The following is a 14,625-nucleotide window of genomic DNA, read 5'->3' on the forward strand; positions in this document are numbered from 1 at the left end:
TTGAGTTCCAATGTAATATTAGGTCGAGTTGCTGTAAAAGATGCAGAGTGTACCTAGTTGCATCGAGATTGGCTCGCTCCTTTGAGATTATTTGCAATAGGGGTCGCCAGGGGACGCCGCAAAAAGAGCACACGCGTGCGCTGAGCGGGACCGCGTATTGATCGCGCCGGTGGCGCCGCGACGCGGCTGCGGCGGCCGGCGCCGGTGCTGCCCTCGCGCGCCGGCTGTCAGAACCGAGTGACGTAACAGCTAGGGCGGCGCACACACGGCCGCCGCCAGCCGCCCGCTCAGAACGTCCGTGCGATACGCTCTCGCGCCTGCTGCACTCGTCTACTAGCGGTCCAGTGCACTGTGATCTGTCTACGCCGCAGATTTCGCGCGGCAGGTGAGGTTGGTTGGGGCCGGCGTGGCCCCGGCCGCTCGGAGCGCGCTCGACGCGGTATTGATCGCATCCCGTCCCGAGTGTTTCAATGTTTATAAACAGCCGGCCGCATCTATTAGGTCCCTCTTGTTTTTGAAACGAACGTTTGGCAGCGAGCGATCCGGACGGCTGCTCCTGAATGCACCGGCGACGCAGCGACCGGACCTAGTGCAAGTACGTATCATGCACTTGTTTCATGTTTTTATAACTACCGACTGCGCGTCATTTCGTGTCATACACGAAACTATGTATGACTATGTGTGAACTATAAATAAGATATTATCTCAATCTGTTTTTCGTATGTTGTAAACATGTAGAGAAAAGCCGGGTGTTACAAATTGATTCGATTTTTGACATTATTTCCTGAAGTAAGACTGTAAATACACGTGGATTTGGAATAAGACTGTATGTCTAAGCAAAAGCTACGCACTTTAAGCCAAAACGTGTTAGTGAATATGTAGGTAGGTGTAACAGTAATACCTATACTGCCGGATTGCATATCAAGTTAGGCCTCCGCACAATTGCGCAACTGAAACCAAGTTAAAGGAACGGTCAGTGTTCTTATTTCCAGCATTTAGTTATTTCATTCGGTGGGTATTTGGAGAATTGGAAACGAAACTAGCTTTGTCATTGCGATGCCTTTGGGTAGAGTCGCAGATACAGACCTACTGCATCACATCTTTGTTGCATGTTATGATTGCGCGTATCATTTAACTATCGTTTTATCAATCACTCGACTCAATGCAATTACAAGTTTACTTACCCACTTGATCTAAATATTTAATAAGAGTATTATAATTGATTTCAATAGCTATTTCTCTAAGAGCTACAAGTTTGTGATTGCACTGTGGGTAGATAACCTGCAATTTTTTTTTCTAATTTAATTAATAGAGTAAGTATAACTATAATGTAGTATAACTATAGTTCTTGCATGAAACATTAGGAAGTAATCAGCAAGTGTTGATGTTGACATTGCTATGGTCATTTGCGTCTTGTTTCCGTTTACACTAAAACGACGTTAAATAGATTGTGGAAGAACTTCTAGAAGTTTTATCAGGAGCAAAAATGATACTGTGACGAGCCAAAGTAAATGTCAAGCATGCATGACCTTCAAAGTTTGTGGCCTAAGTTTAGTCATCTGGGGTTAGTTGTTCGTCGACGCAAGCTCACGTCACGTCACGGGGAAAATCGTTAGGCTAATTTTATAGCCACTACTTACCGCCACGGAAAGGTTAAGGTTTATCTATTCTGAACCATCTAGAACACAGGCCCCTCCGTGATGTTGACTAGGTGTCTCTATTATTGCTAAGTCTGTCTCTCTCCTACTAAGTATAACAAATGAGAGCGGAAAACGTAATTTTAGAACTGTCAAACTGAGTTTGGTGAATTGCTCTATGTTAACGCTGCGCTTGTTTGAGAATACACCTGTCTAAAACTGTCGTGCTGCGGTTCCTGAACGTTAAAGGTAATGGAGCACTAAGAATGTCCTAAATTTTCTGGAATTCCACATCCAATTTCTACTCTAGGTACATACGCGTTATATCGAGGCAGAATTATCTCTAACTATAATCATTGTTACTTTTCGTGAAATTATCATCTGTGCATCGCTACTTAAAGATACGTAACTGTAAATTAAGTACGATTAAAACAACTATAGCAACGATTCTATCATAATGTACGAGTATCCTAACGAAACTTCGGCAACTTTTCCACGGAACATAATTTTGGAATCGTTAGTAGTAAGGAACTGATCTTTATATAATAGACAAAAGGTTTTCCTCATACAAACTTTGAAGTTTTGGAAAAGTGTAGAGTTGCGTAATATGGGCACACCATTTGTGTACTAAATTATACTATCTAACCGCAATAGAACAATGTTAGTAAAATGCGGGACGTCTCCGCACTGACGAGCGACCCAGTTTCGGCAGTGCCATTAGGTGAGGTCATGTGCCAAACCATTTCTAGGTCTGCGTGGTGGCAGGAAGCCTGCATTTTCTTACGTTCCCGCCAACCCGCGCTAAGTGTAGGATGTCCTGTCTTCATGCAAATCATGACAGCGCAATAAATGAAAGTGGGGCGACAAGGATTTGAAAGCATGTCACCCGGGGAAACAATGCTGAGTCAATACTTTTACGTGGTTCTTAACATTTATTTATTGCCTCTACTATTAGATGAATCATGTTTCAACTTTGAAACTCTACATAATTTCAGTCAATCATTAAAAGTTACGATAACAGTCCCTTACTTCTGGTTCGTTTGCAAAACAGATTTGAAAACTTTCGGCTCTACATTTTTATTGATCAACATTTGGCTACATTGTTCTGAAATGTCTTTGTCTACATTTCTAGTGATCTATCTCCTTTTCCTGTGGCGTGACCAAAAGTAGATGTTTGAGATAATACAAAAAAGGGTGATATCGAATCAGCATCACGGAATCTCGAAGAGCCTCGGTCGTGCTCGAGCGTGCTATAATGGTGACAGCGGCCGCGACCGTCTAATGTTTTGCTCTCGATAACTTCGCTGTGTCATCACAAGTTATTATTAGGTGTTATGAATGCGTTGCAGCGCGACCTTGTGGTGATGTCATGTGGCCAAACAACAAACGGTGGACGTCGGACAATAATGCGCCCTGCCCACGTCACTTGGGTGCGCCAAATCTATGTCCACGACTGGCGCTAGCGTTGTTTGATCAATTTGATCGATACGCATGAGTTACAATTAAAGCAGTTTACTTACTTGAAATACCAAAATGTCGTTCTCTTAAAATTTTACACGATATCGAAATCTTGTTCGTATTATTTCAAAGATAGCTTATCATGTTGATTGATTACGTACACGCTTAAAGTGCTATTGATAGTGCAATTGCGGATGATATACCTACTTGATATTGAAATAAGTGGAATAATTTTGGGAGAATTTCAGCATCAGGCGGTAGGTAGAGACACTAAGAAAACAATGTTATTGTACTAAACAGATTCAGTATTTGGAGGTCAGACCAGGATCGCCTCATTTTAAAAATGCGTCAGAAAACACACTAATGGTTTTGGTCTTTGTTGACTACACAGTCGCAGTAACAATTATTGGCACTCCCAGTAGGTTTATTTCCCTCTATACCCAGACCCCAGACAATAGGGATGTTTCCTGGGTCAAAAAGCAAGAGTTTTAATTAGTCCGTCAGTTAACTTATCAAAAAATACTCTACACGTATTTTTCACTTTTTCAAACTAATGAAAATTTAAAGAGATAAAGCGCGCCAAAGTTCATAAGAAGAGGCCCTTGACGTCAATGCGTGCATAAAAGTGCCGCACGTTGTGACGTCGTGCGGAACTTCAACGCACCATAACTATGTAATTATTTGTTAGATTGACAAATAAAAATATATGTGTCCAATATTTTTTGATATTAAACATGACGGACTAAAAAAATTTTTTTAGGAAACTAGCCTATTAAAACGTTTTTAATTGACCTTTGGGGGAAGATCGCGGTGATTTATTGCACAATACTTGTAGTTTTAGATAGGTAGAGGTACTTGGAGTAAGAATGCGATTAATTTACGAATTAGGTAGGCGTTTGTATTAAATGGAACTAGAAATAAAATACTCATAAAACAATTTCTATCAGCTCTATTAACAAGCCAATCATATTTTTCAAATGAGTCTTGTATTTTATACAGTAAAGGCAATTTGCCGCCGGGTTTCCACAATTTTCCAATGTTCAGTTTGTAACAGAATTCGTTTACCGATACGAATGTTATTACGAGTGTATACTCGTATTATACGAGCGTATATTGTGTGATTTGCTCTTGTTTCCAGCAATTGAAAATTAAACGAGTTTCGCTACGTAACAGAATTAATTACTGGACCGTTTGTTGGGGTTATTCCGCCAAATTATTTGGTGGTTACGTTTAATATGAGTTTGCTGTTTCGATGGGATAGAACGTAATCGCTATTTATATTAATTAATCACTGGTTCGGCGATACAAACCGCAGAGTAAATTTTGTGTGAAGACCACAAAATAACTAGGTTTACCTAACAGCACAAGTAGTTATGCAACTTTAAAGTGAAATACAAATATTAATTACCTCTACATAAACTTTTTAAATAAGGTCTTTTAACTGACTTATCGAAAACAGTAAATCAGCTCTACATTTTTATTGTTCCAGTTAAAGTTAAGGTCTGAGTGTTGCTGCTTTAACTTACTTAACATTATTCGACTTGTAAGTTCTAATTATTATTCATTTCATTTGATTTTCCGTAGAGTCCTACACTAAAAAGACTTCGATCGTCACCAAGTTACGATTCACCGCCAAGTTACAATTTTCCTCCAAATCTTCCAGCAACAAGAAAGCCTAGTAATTTACTTAGCAGCAATAATTATATTAAAGCTCTATCATTAACTTAGTTGGCATTAGTAGAACGTCGCGTCGGAAGTATGTTTTCAAATAGATTATAGGATGTCCGCATTTACTTCGATAATTATTTTCCACTGAGAAATTTGCGAATGCTTGTCTCGACTAGAGATCTAAATCCAAATGTATATAGAAAATTAGCGAGCGTTTACTTATTGAATATTTTTAAACAGTAAAATATGAAATTCATTTCACTGTTTTCTTTTGCAAAACTTTTTGTGGTTTCCGCCTCAATTTGAGCTTCATTGGTCAAATATCGAAGGAAATTTTCCTTATTAGATGGAAGTCAAACTTGGACGAAGTCTAAGTAGTTAAATAAAAATCTAGAAAACGTCCGAGTAATAAAATACCCTATAATCAAAGCACAAAGATGTCGACAAGAAGATGGATTTTTACAAGTTTAGCGTTTTTTTAAATCAACCATAGTTGATAGAGCCATATCTCTATCAAATCTGAAAAGAAAAATCGCAAAAAGTATTAAATTTTGAGCTCTAAGTAGGTAATCGCGATTAAGGCAAAAGATCCTATTTCTATTGTTGTTCAGTGACGACCTAAATACGTACAATAAGAAAGACTAGGGAAGTGGGGAACAAATGAGACATTAAACCTAAATTCCCTGTACACTCGTTCGTATGACCGCGGAAGCGAAAGAAACACAAACAAATATCTACCGCCGGAAACAAAGTAACGCGATCCCATCGGGCAATCTGTTTCGGTCATGCTAACTACTGTAATTTTTCACGCGACTTGATAGATTGTTAGTGGACATTGAAATAATTTAGAATTTCATTCACGCACCACCTTTTTTTGCCGACTCCGTGAGAATTCAGCTCACATATTTTTTCACTGGGTTTTCCAAATAATGCACGTGGGAACTACATTCCCATTATTACATTCCAAGTGTAACAATATCGATACCAATTAGTGATGCGATCGTAATAATATTGAACATAGTTTTTATTTAATCTCTGGTGGTTGGCGTACCGGATTTCGATGCGTTGCGGGTTCGAATCCCGTTACAGGCATTTGTTGTGTGTAATGAATGAGCAAAAGAGTTTCTAATGTATAGTCTCATAGACGTTTGTGTTCATTATGATAATGAATGATGATAAAATTGTTGAGATTACAAGAATCTTAGCAATAAATTGGAAATAACTAAAAGACGGCCTTCTTTGAAGAGTTATTATTTTAAAATGTTATAATTAAGAAAAAATCGATTCACGGACCATTACCTACTACCGAGTCTTTCTACAATACGAGTAACAAATTGGTATAGTTGTTAATTAATAATTTTAAATGACAACAATCGAGACATCTGGAGAGATCTTTATAATTGAATGATTTGATCAGTTTTTAATTATTAAATCTATCTTCAGTTATTAACCATTTATTTTTAACTAGCGGCCGCCCGCGACTTCGTACGCGTGGATCCCGTTTTACCCCCTTCATCTATCTTACGCGGTTTAGATTTTTTCATACAAATGTTTTTTTCCATCTAACTCCCGTTCCCGTGGGAATTTTGCAATATCCTGTTGTAACTAAGCATAAAGTTTACTAAGGTACCTGCATGCCAAATTTCAAGCGTCTAACTTAAGCGGTTTAGATTTTTCATACAAATGTTTTTTCCCACTAACTCCCGTTCCTGTGGGAATTTAGCAATATCCTGTTGTAACTAAGCTCTAAGCTTACTAAGGTACCTGCATGCCAAATTTCAAGCGTCTAACTTAAGCGGTTTAGATTTTTCATACAAAAGGATTATCCCGCTTATTCCCGTTCCCGTGGGAATTCTTAAGTATCCTATAACCTGCCCAGGAGTATGAAGAATAATTGTACCAAGTTTCGTTAAAATCCGTCGAGTAGTTTTTGTTTCTATAAGGAACATACAGACAGACAGACAGACAGACAGACAGACAGACAGACAGACAGACAAAAATTTTACTGATTGCATTTTTGGCATCAGTATCGATCACTTATCACCCCCTGATAGTTATTTTGAAAATATATTTCATGTACAGAATTGACCTCTCTACAGATTTATTATAAGTATAGATTAACCGACTCTCAATTCAAATTAAAATAAAACATGAAACGAAATGCATTTGTCATGTACTAATAATGTATAAAAGATACCTGATAATTATGTAGGTATCATAATACTCGTAGTAAATTAATTGGAATGCAATTAAGGTTTTAACGTGTGCTGATGATATGAGACTGTTACAAGTCTATGAAATAACGTAGATAGAGAATGGAAAAATACACTGAATACTTTTAATTCTTAAGGATTTATTATTGTTTTAGGTGGTGTAGTAAAAAATTTCTAGAGTTTTCTATCTTTCTAAGTAATTTCATATTGATATGTGTGTTACTTTGCGATAAGTATTGTGCGCTGCAAGTATAGTTTTCTATTCGAAAACACGCTTTATTATCCGCGTCTGACGCAAGCGGGCGCGCAAACTTGAATAAATATTCAACAGGCGAAAACTAAGCAATAAAATGGCCATTTCTCGCATTCGTACCCACGCTGATACTTATTAAATCAGATTGATCCAGTCGTGCATGCCAACATCGAAAATTAGCCTTCGAAAGCGTCATGGGCTAAGACAACCCGAGAACAACTTGCACCGCTACTCTACGCTTCCAATTTTTAATGTTAGTTTTTTTAAATCAAACAAAAAGGTCAACGTGTCTGAGAATAAGACAGACTACTTATTCCCGGTGAACGGTGTTTGAAAGGCCTTTTTTTCCTCGTGGAATTTATAAAGAATGATCGATCGGTGCGACAGATTGTACCACGCGATTTGTCACGCATCGAATCAAGTGTTTACGATTATACGACCCCACCACTACCGTTTGCTCGAGGAAGATCATTGATACCTAAATTAACTTGGTATCGGTATCTATGTAACGCTAACGGGAATAGAAATAGGCTGGGTGGCAGGTAAAAATAAGAAAATCGTCTTTTCTTGTTTGCTACATAATTTTGACCTAAGCTTTAATAATAGCTCTCTCTAAAAACACTTGCTGCATCTATACTCATAAATTATACATAAAGCGATTATTATACATTGAATAAATGAAATCCAATAAATTATTGTAATATACGTACATAAATATTGCAAAATAACATCGCAATTTATTTTGCAGATGCTAATATTATTTTGTATATTCTTCGTTTTAGATGTGTCTTTAAAATGTGTTGCATTAATGTGTTAATTGCATAGTTAATTTATGGTTTACAAATGTTTCGATTAACATAATCGTATTTATGTTATTGCTACACACGGCGTTTGTTTTCTCATTTATAAACATTTTTGTAACAATCTTATTGCCCAATTTAAAATAAAGGTAAGGTCACATTTTATTAAAATGTCAATATGCCTGGAACGTTTGCAGTTTATTATTTCGCAATTAGGTAAAATAGTTTCTAGGTGCAACTAGGTACCTACGATTTCCCATTATATCGATACGCTATTGAGCATGGTTATTGGTTATAGCTTGTTAAAAGTTTACTGTGGTAGGTACAAACGACGGCATATGCCCAACAAGGTAGCATTTTATGCAGTTGGAGTAAGTGTGATTTTGCATCATAAAATGTTATAGTTTGATGTGCTGTCGACTGTACACATAAAAGGAGTAATCGCTTATGTTTCTAATTAGTCCATGCTGATTGCGATCAGCTGGGGCGGTCGCTCCGGCCGCCTCTAGCCCGGTTCACAGGGGACTGACCTTTCCTTCGCGAGGAATGCTATTATATTGTCATTCCCACACGACCTGCCGCCATCTTTACGAGTGAACTAACACCACTTAGGCTCAGGTGTTGCAATAATTAGTTTTGCCCGATTTTATTACGAATTAACACATCGGCTGCACCGGTTGTTACGTGATCTTTGGTATCATGTACATACAGGATTCGACGAAATTCATTACGTAAAGTTTTTACATTTCACACTGCCCAGATTCGATAGGATTACTGGATTTATGTAGGCCATGACTCAAGTGGATTACTTTTAGTTATTCCACTGCTTTCACCATTTTTCGGATTTTGGTCTCAATGTAGATCAAAGCTGTCTAGATTTTTGCTTTTCTTGGCAGCCATAGTCGTTTCGCATTTGAAAAATTATAATTATCAGTATGAATAGGTACTGCTGACTGGTATGTAGGCAACTTCGTGACCGTACGAAATGCGTGCAGTGCACTTTTGTTTAAATAAGAGCGCTCTCATTCTTAGAATCAACTGTTAAATTTTAACTGACAACGACCTCTTGACTTGTGGATCTCACGAGTACACATTCATCAACAACAAACACATTAATGCAAAATTACTTGACCCGGTGCACTGAGATTTTATATTTTACTGCGACAGTTAACGTTATCTGTTTATAAAGACACCGTAACCGACTCACTGATTTATCAACACACAGCTCAAACTACTGAATAAGTTTGCACGCTGAAATTTGGCCTGCAGGGGAGTTTATGACGTAGAAATCCGCTAAAAAGGATATAATTTTCCAAAATTCATCCCCTAGGGGGATGAAATGAGTAAAGCAGTGGGAAAAAAGCTAGTAGGTAATTAACTTAAATGTAATTTAGGTACTTCGACATTATTGAAAGCCTCAGTTAAAAATTGCTCAAATTCTGAATTTGAAATGCGATATACAATAAACTTTACGTCACACTGTAGTAGGTACATTTTACTTCAATGCTAACAATAAATAATACAAGTAGCATTCCATTCGTACTCATAGATGTTTCCAACAAGGATCACTGCCAAAGACACAGCCGCGGCGGTCGCGCGAGCGCGTGCATCTCATAGTCTTCTCATGAATGAATAGTTAAACATAAACATAGCGAAGCATCGGTTATTTTTAGGTTATTCAGCTATGGCCCACAGCACGTACGAATTTTTATTTCGCGCCAACTCATTGACGCCCCGATTCAGGGTTCATGGCCAAAAGAAGACCATCGTTCGAAACATTAAACTGGTTACGTAAACTGAAAAAAGTCATGTCTACGTCGTATTGCGAGCTAAATCTGGTCGTTTCATCAAAACAAGACCGTGATATCATGATTTGCGAGAAAACAAATGTTTTCCTGCATGCATGCAGTCATTGTTTGCACCAATGTCAGAAGTTAAAAGTTCTTTAATGCTTAGCTTGGATAGTTGATTGATGGAGAGTGCTTGAGGTATAAATCTCTATTTTCGTTAAATGTATTATTAAAAAATAATGTGATGCACTCGTTACCTACTTGTTCTTTAAATGTATTAAGAACTAGCGGCCGCCCGCGACTTCGTACGCGTGGACCCCACCTCCTTAGGGGTTGGATTTTGCAAATTTCGCCGTAAAAACCATCCTTGGACTTCAACGAACATTAAAAAAAAAGATTTGATAAAATTGGTCCAGGCGTTGTTGAGTTATGCGCTTACCAACACATTTTGCGATTCATTTTTATATTATAGAAGACTAGCGGCCGCCCGCGACTTCGTACGCGTGGACCCCGTTTTACCCTTAGGGGTGAAGTTTCAAGTTTTTTCAAACTTTTCTCGCTGTAAAAACCATCCTTGGACTTCAACAAACATTTTAAAAAAAGAATTGGTAAAATTGGTCCAGGCGTTGTTGAGTTATGCGCTTACCAACACATTTTGCGATTCATTTTTATATTATAGAAGATTAGAAGTGCTAGTATACAGGGTGTTTGGTAAATGGGTATATGAGCCGACACTAGCCCATATTAACATGGGCATATAAATGGTATGGTGAAGTCAGAAAATTGATATCTTCATTTTAATTATTTTAATTTTCATACAAATCGGATTTTATAAAATTTATTTTGTATGAAAATTTAAAAAAATAAAATGATGATTTCAAATTTCTGACTTCACCATACCATTTATATGCTCATGTTAACATGGGCTAGTGTCGGCTCAAATACCCATTTACCAAACACCCTGTATACAATATAGCTGCCAAGTAAAGTCTGCTGCATATTTATTTAAAAACGATCTATAATTAGTTAATAATCACCAACTCTGTAGCTCTGCATTTATGTGTCTAATAATATAACCGGTACTAGGTTTATTACGCCTTTTTGCCATCATTTATAGAGGCGTCTACTAAATTTAATAAAATTCTTTTAACTTCTTAATTACGTGCCTTAAGGCTTGAACTATTAAATAAAGTTTAATTAGGTGCAACGCTGGAGATTTTTTGCGCTACCTTCGCTTCTTTAAAAGAGCTTTTTGTACCCTTTTACCTCGTTACCTCGTAAATACCCTTTGATGTCATATTTCGTTATTGTTATTATTTTAATTAGGTGCGAAGGCACCGACAATTATCTCGCCCACGACGACTCAAGCCGGCTCTTTTCTTTTTGTACAAAAATGGAATTAACCTATTTTATAACGTGAAATGTTAATTGCTACTCGTTCACTGAAATTTTAATGTTTTACAAGTGTTACTTTAAGTACATTCTTAGATACCCTTGAGTGTAGTTTAGCCTGTGTCTTCAAGTAATCTTACTAGTGATTTGATACACTTCCTGAAGTTACGTTGATCTGTATTTTGCATACTTATTAAGTCAGAGCTGATCTGATGATAGTGTCGGAAGCTATTAGCTGGTCGTTAATAGAAAATCCTGTTTTATCAATTATTGTAATTTCGCTTACTGATCGTTGTTTTCTGTTGCAGGTAACCTACATTTGTGTGTGGAAAGACAAGAATTTGTGAGGCTCGTCATGTGGTAGAGATAAACGTATAGGTATGTATGACGAATTAATAATTATCTCTGATCAATTAACCTTCGACCTTGGCAAAGCATGATGTGGAACAATCTCGATGTTGAGACCAATAGTGCATGTCCGTTGCACACCGAGACGATTCGGTAGCCTTGTAGGTAGAGGAAACAAGTAGGCGGTAATGAATTTGTGAAGCGTAATTCCTTTAGAATTCATTCGGAAAATCTTTCCTTTTTATCTTTTTACCAGAAGGAGAGTTATTTACGTAAAGAGAGCCGAGTTTACCACTCTCCACCCAAGCGTGAAATTACTTACTTACTTTGTGTCCTGGGCAAATAGTTTTGAGGATTTCTCTAAAATCTTGCTTTTTGAGACTAACCGAAAGGGGTACACACAGTAAGTATTATAAAAATTACTCATACCTATCTACTTACATTACTTTGCGTAACTTTCATCATCATCAGGAAGTCTCTACTTATACATCCCTTAAAGTTTACCAGAGGGTTTGCCAAAGGAGCCTTTAAGACATATTAAAAACTAAAAAGTCATATTAACACACTATAATTTTTACTACGTACCTAAGAAAGGTATTACGTAAAAAAATTAAATGGCAGTCTAATAAAATATGTCTACATGTTAGTCAGCGAATAATTCTCGACATTCCACGTTCATGTAAGATCAAGGGCGGATTTATAACTGGCCGCCGCTCGGTCATTTAGAAATGAGCCGATACATCTGGCGATAGCGGCCCATAAACAAACAGACGTGTGCTTTCTAATCAATAACATCTGAAATATTTTAAACAATCACGTCTCGATAGCGAACAAAATGCACGTAATCTATAGAATGATAAAGTATGCACACATACGTGGCTAAATGTAAATATTGCCCTAAGTGGCAGTATTTCAGGATCTAGGGCTCTGTAGGGCTATTTTTCAGGGGTGGCAGTTGACATATCTCGTAGTTCATAAGAAATTGAATAAAATAATTTTTATATTGATTTGATTTTGTACTAGTTCTAGAGAAAGGGCTTTTTAACGCACATTTAACGAAAATTTCAGTATCTCAACAGTCCGAATTATGAAGCGGCTAGTCAGAATATCTACACTCGCTTATAAATTCGAGCGAATGACATACGAGTACCTAATACTGAATTTCAAACAATCTATTAAAATTTGATAGTTTTGTGGGTAGATAGATATCAAACAGCGTATAAAATATATGAAGTGCAATTTTTACATTACTTAGGCTTTAACAGCACGCAATTTAAAAGCATTAAGGGAGTGACTATATTCGCTCGCGAGCCGATCATTGCTCGCATTCGTTCGTCGCTCATCTTTATCATCCCCCATCAGTCACAGTTTTGAATATTTGCTTTACCTAATTATTGATAGCCATCAAAACCGCACTCGAAGATGATTCGTTTCATATTAAGAGCCACGTCTCTGGTGTAGTAGTGATTGATACGCAAATATTAAATGCATGGTCAAGGTTGCAGAGCCGATTGAAAATACCTCTATAATAAAGTACTTTCCTTTCATGGAACTGAAAACATTGCAATGAAAAACAAGATCATGTGCGCCTCTAATGAATGTTATTTTTAGCTCGGTACCGTTGACTTATTCTTTGATATTGGATTTTAAAAGGAGGTCACTCTGAAATGTTTATTATTGGCATTAGTTACGATTAAAAATGATGCGCAATAAGTAATAATATTACAACTTTTCTGCGCACTTTATTACCCTTTATTGTTTGTTCTTCAAGAGATAGGTATCATTATTATGAGGATCTATAATAGATGTACAGTTATAATAATCATTTAAATAGAATGACCTTGTTTACTTAGATGTTTTTATTGTTTTTTAATCGCTCACGTTATCGTCTTGTAAACAGGTTTACTGCATAATATTCCAGCAATAAACTACATACTTATGTACGTGTTATTAATTTGTATAATGCCATAAATCTTTTTTAGACACTCACACACTCATTCGTGATTTTAAACACATTATATTTCACTGAATGGGATTAAAATATAGACCAAAACTTAAAAGCCGGTGAAGTTATTTTTGAAATCCATCAAGAAATGTCTGAGAAATTATTAGCTACATATTTTCGCGTGGAACTTAAACATAGGCGGTCCCGTGACGTCAGGCCACCTGTTCAAGTTTCAATCACAATGCTTACCACCCCTATAGATGACCCACGCTGAACTGTCCCACCAAACTCAATGACAGGGGGGCGCTACCATCGTTCAACTATACGGTTTCCAACATGGCAAAAATCTGAACCAGCGATCCGGTATTGACGGTGGCGCCCCACTGTCAATGTCATCGACCGGACAGTCCAGTATTTTGGAACATTTTCGAGAAAAACACTTTTTCTTTTTGTATATGGCCAGGTCTTGGATATGTCAAAAAAGGTTACACAATTTTATTTACTAAGACATAATCTTGAGTGATTCTGGCTGAAAAATTAAAAACCACCTACTAGATTTATAAAAAATTGGATCTGTCAACAGTACTGGAACAGGGGTGATTCACTGTTTGTACTCCAAATGAATAGCGTGAAGTCATCGTTCAAATGGCGATATTTGTTATGCGCATCTTTAGAGCCCTGTAACTTCTTTATTTGTAGAGATATTTTCATGATTATTTCAAAAATAGGTGTTATTTTATTTACTTATATTGTATTTTAAAGTTTTATTAATAGAAAAAAAAATTGAATCTTCTCCATTATGTAAAAATCACATTGAAAATCATCTAAGGTACTTAAATACAATTACATCCAATTAAGAAATAAATGAAGTAAGAAACACAATGTTTGTTCGTGATTCCATAATTTGCCTGTTTTGCAATTTGAAGGCTATTCGGAGTGTTAGTTTTTCAGGGGCTTCGTTCCCATGAAACTTGAAACTTACCGGCACGTTTCACAATACGTCTTTGCGTAACAATTTCTTTTTGTAAAGCTTTCCGTTTTGTTTGTTAACGTTATGTAAGATGGTGCAACCTACCCTAAGAGTCACTGCACTGCATAAAAAATTGTCGCCTCACTACACA

The 14,625-nt window shown here is 37.0% G+C and overlaps 1 protein-coding gene across 1 annotated transcript in view; it reads left to right on the plus strand.

The window, feature by feature from the left end:
- Positions 1-252: 252 nt before the first annotated feature.
- Positions 253-14,625, plus strand: part of LOC114354086 (uncharacterized) — a 52,089-nt gene continuing 37,716 nt past the window's right edge. The window contains exons 1-2 of the mRNA XM_028306338.1: positions 253-595; positions 11,520-11,589. The gene's annotated coding sequence lies outside the window, so the exon portion shown is untranslated. The remainder of the gene's footprint in view (positions 596-11,519; positions 11,590-14,625) is intronic.

Source organism: Ostrinia furnacalis, unplaced genomic scaffold, assembly GCF_004193835.3.
Source record: "Ostrinia furnacalis isolate ACB-3 unplaced genomic scaffold, ASM419383v2 OfSCF1918, whole genome shotgun sequence".
Classification (NCBI taxonomy): domain Eukaryota; kingdom Metazoa; phylum Arthropoda; class Insecta; order Lepidoptera; family Crambidae; genus Ostrinia; species Ostrinia furnacalis.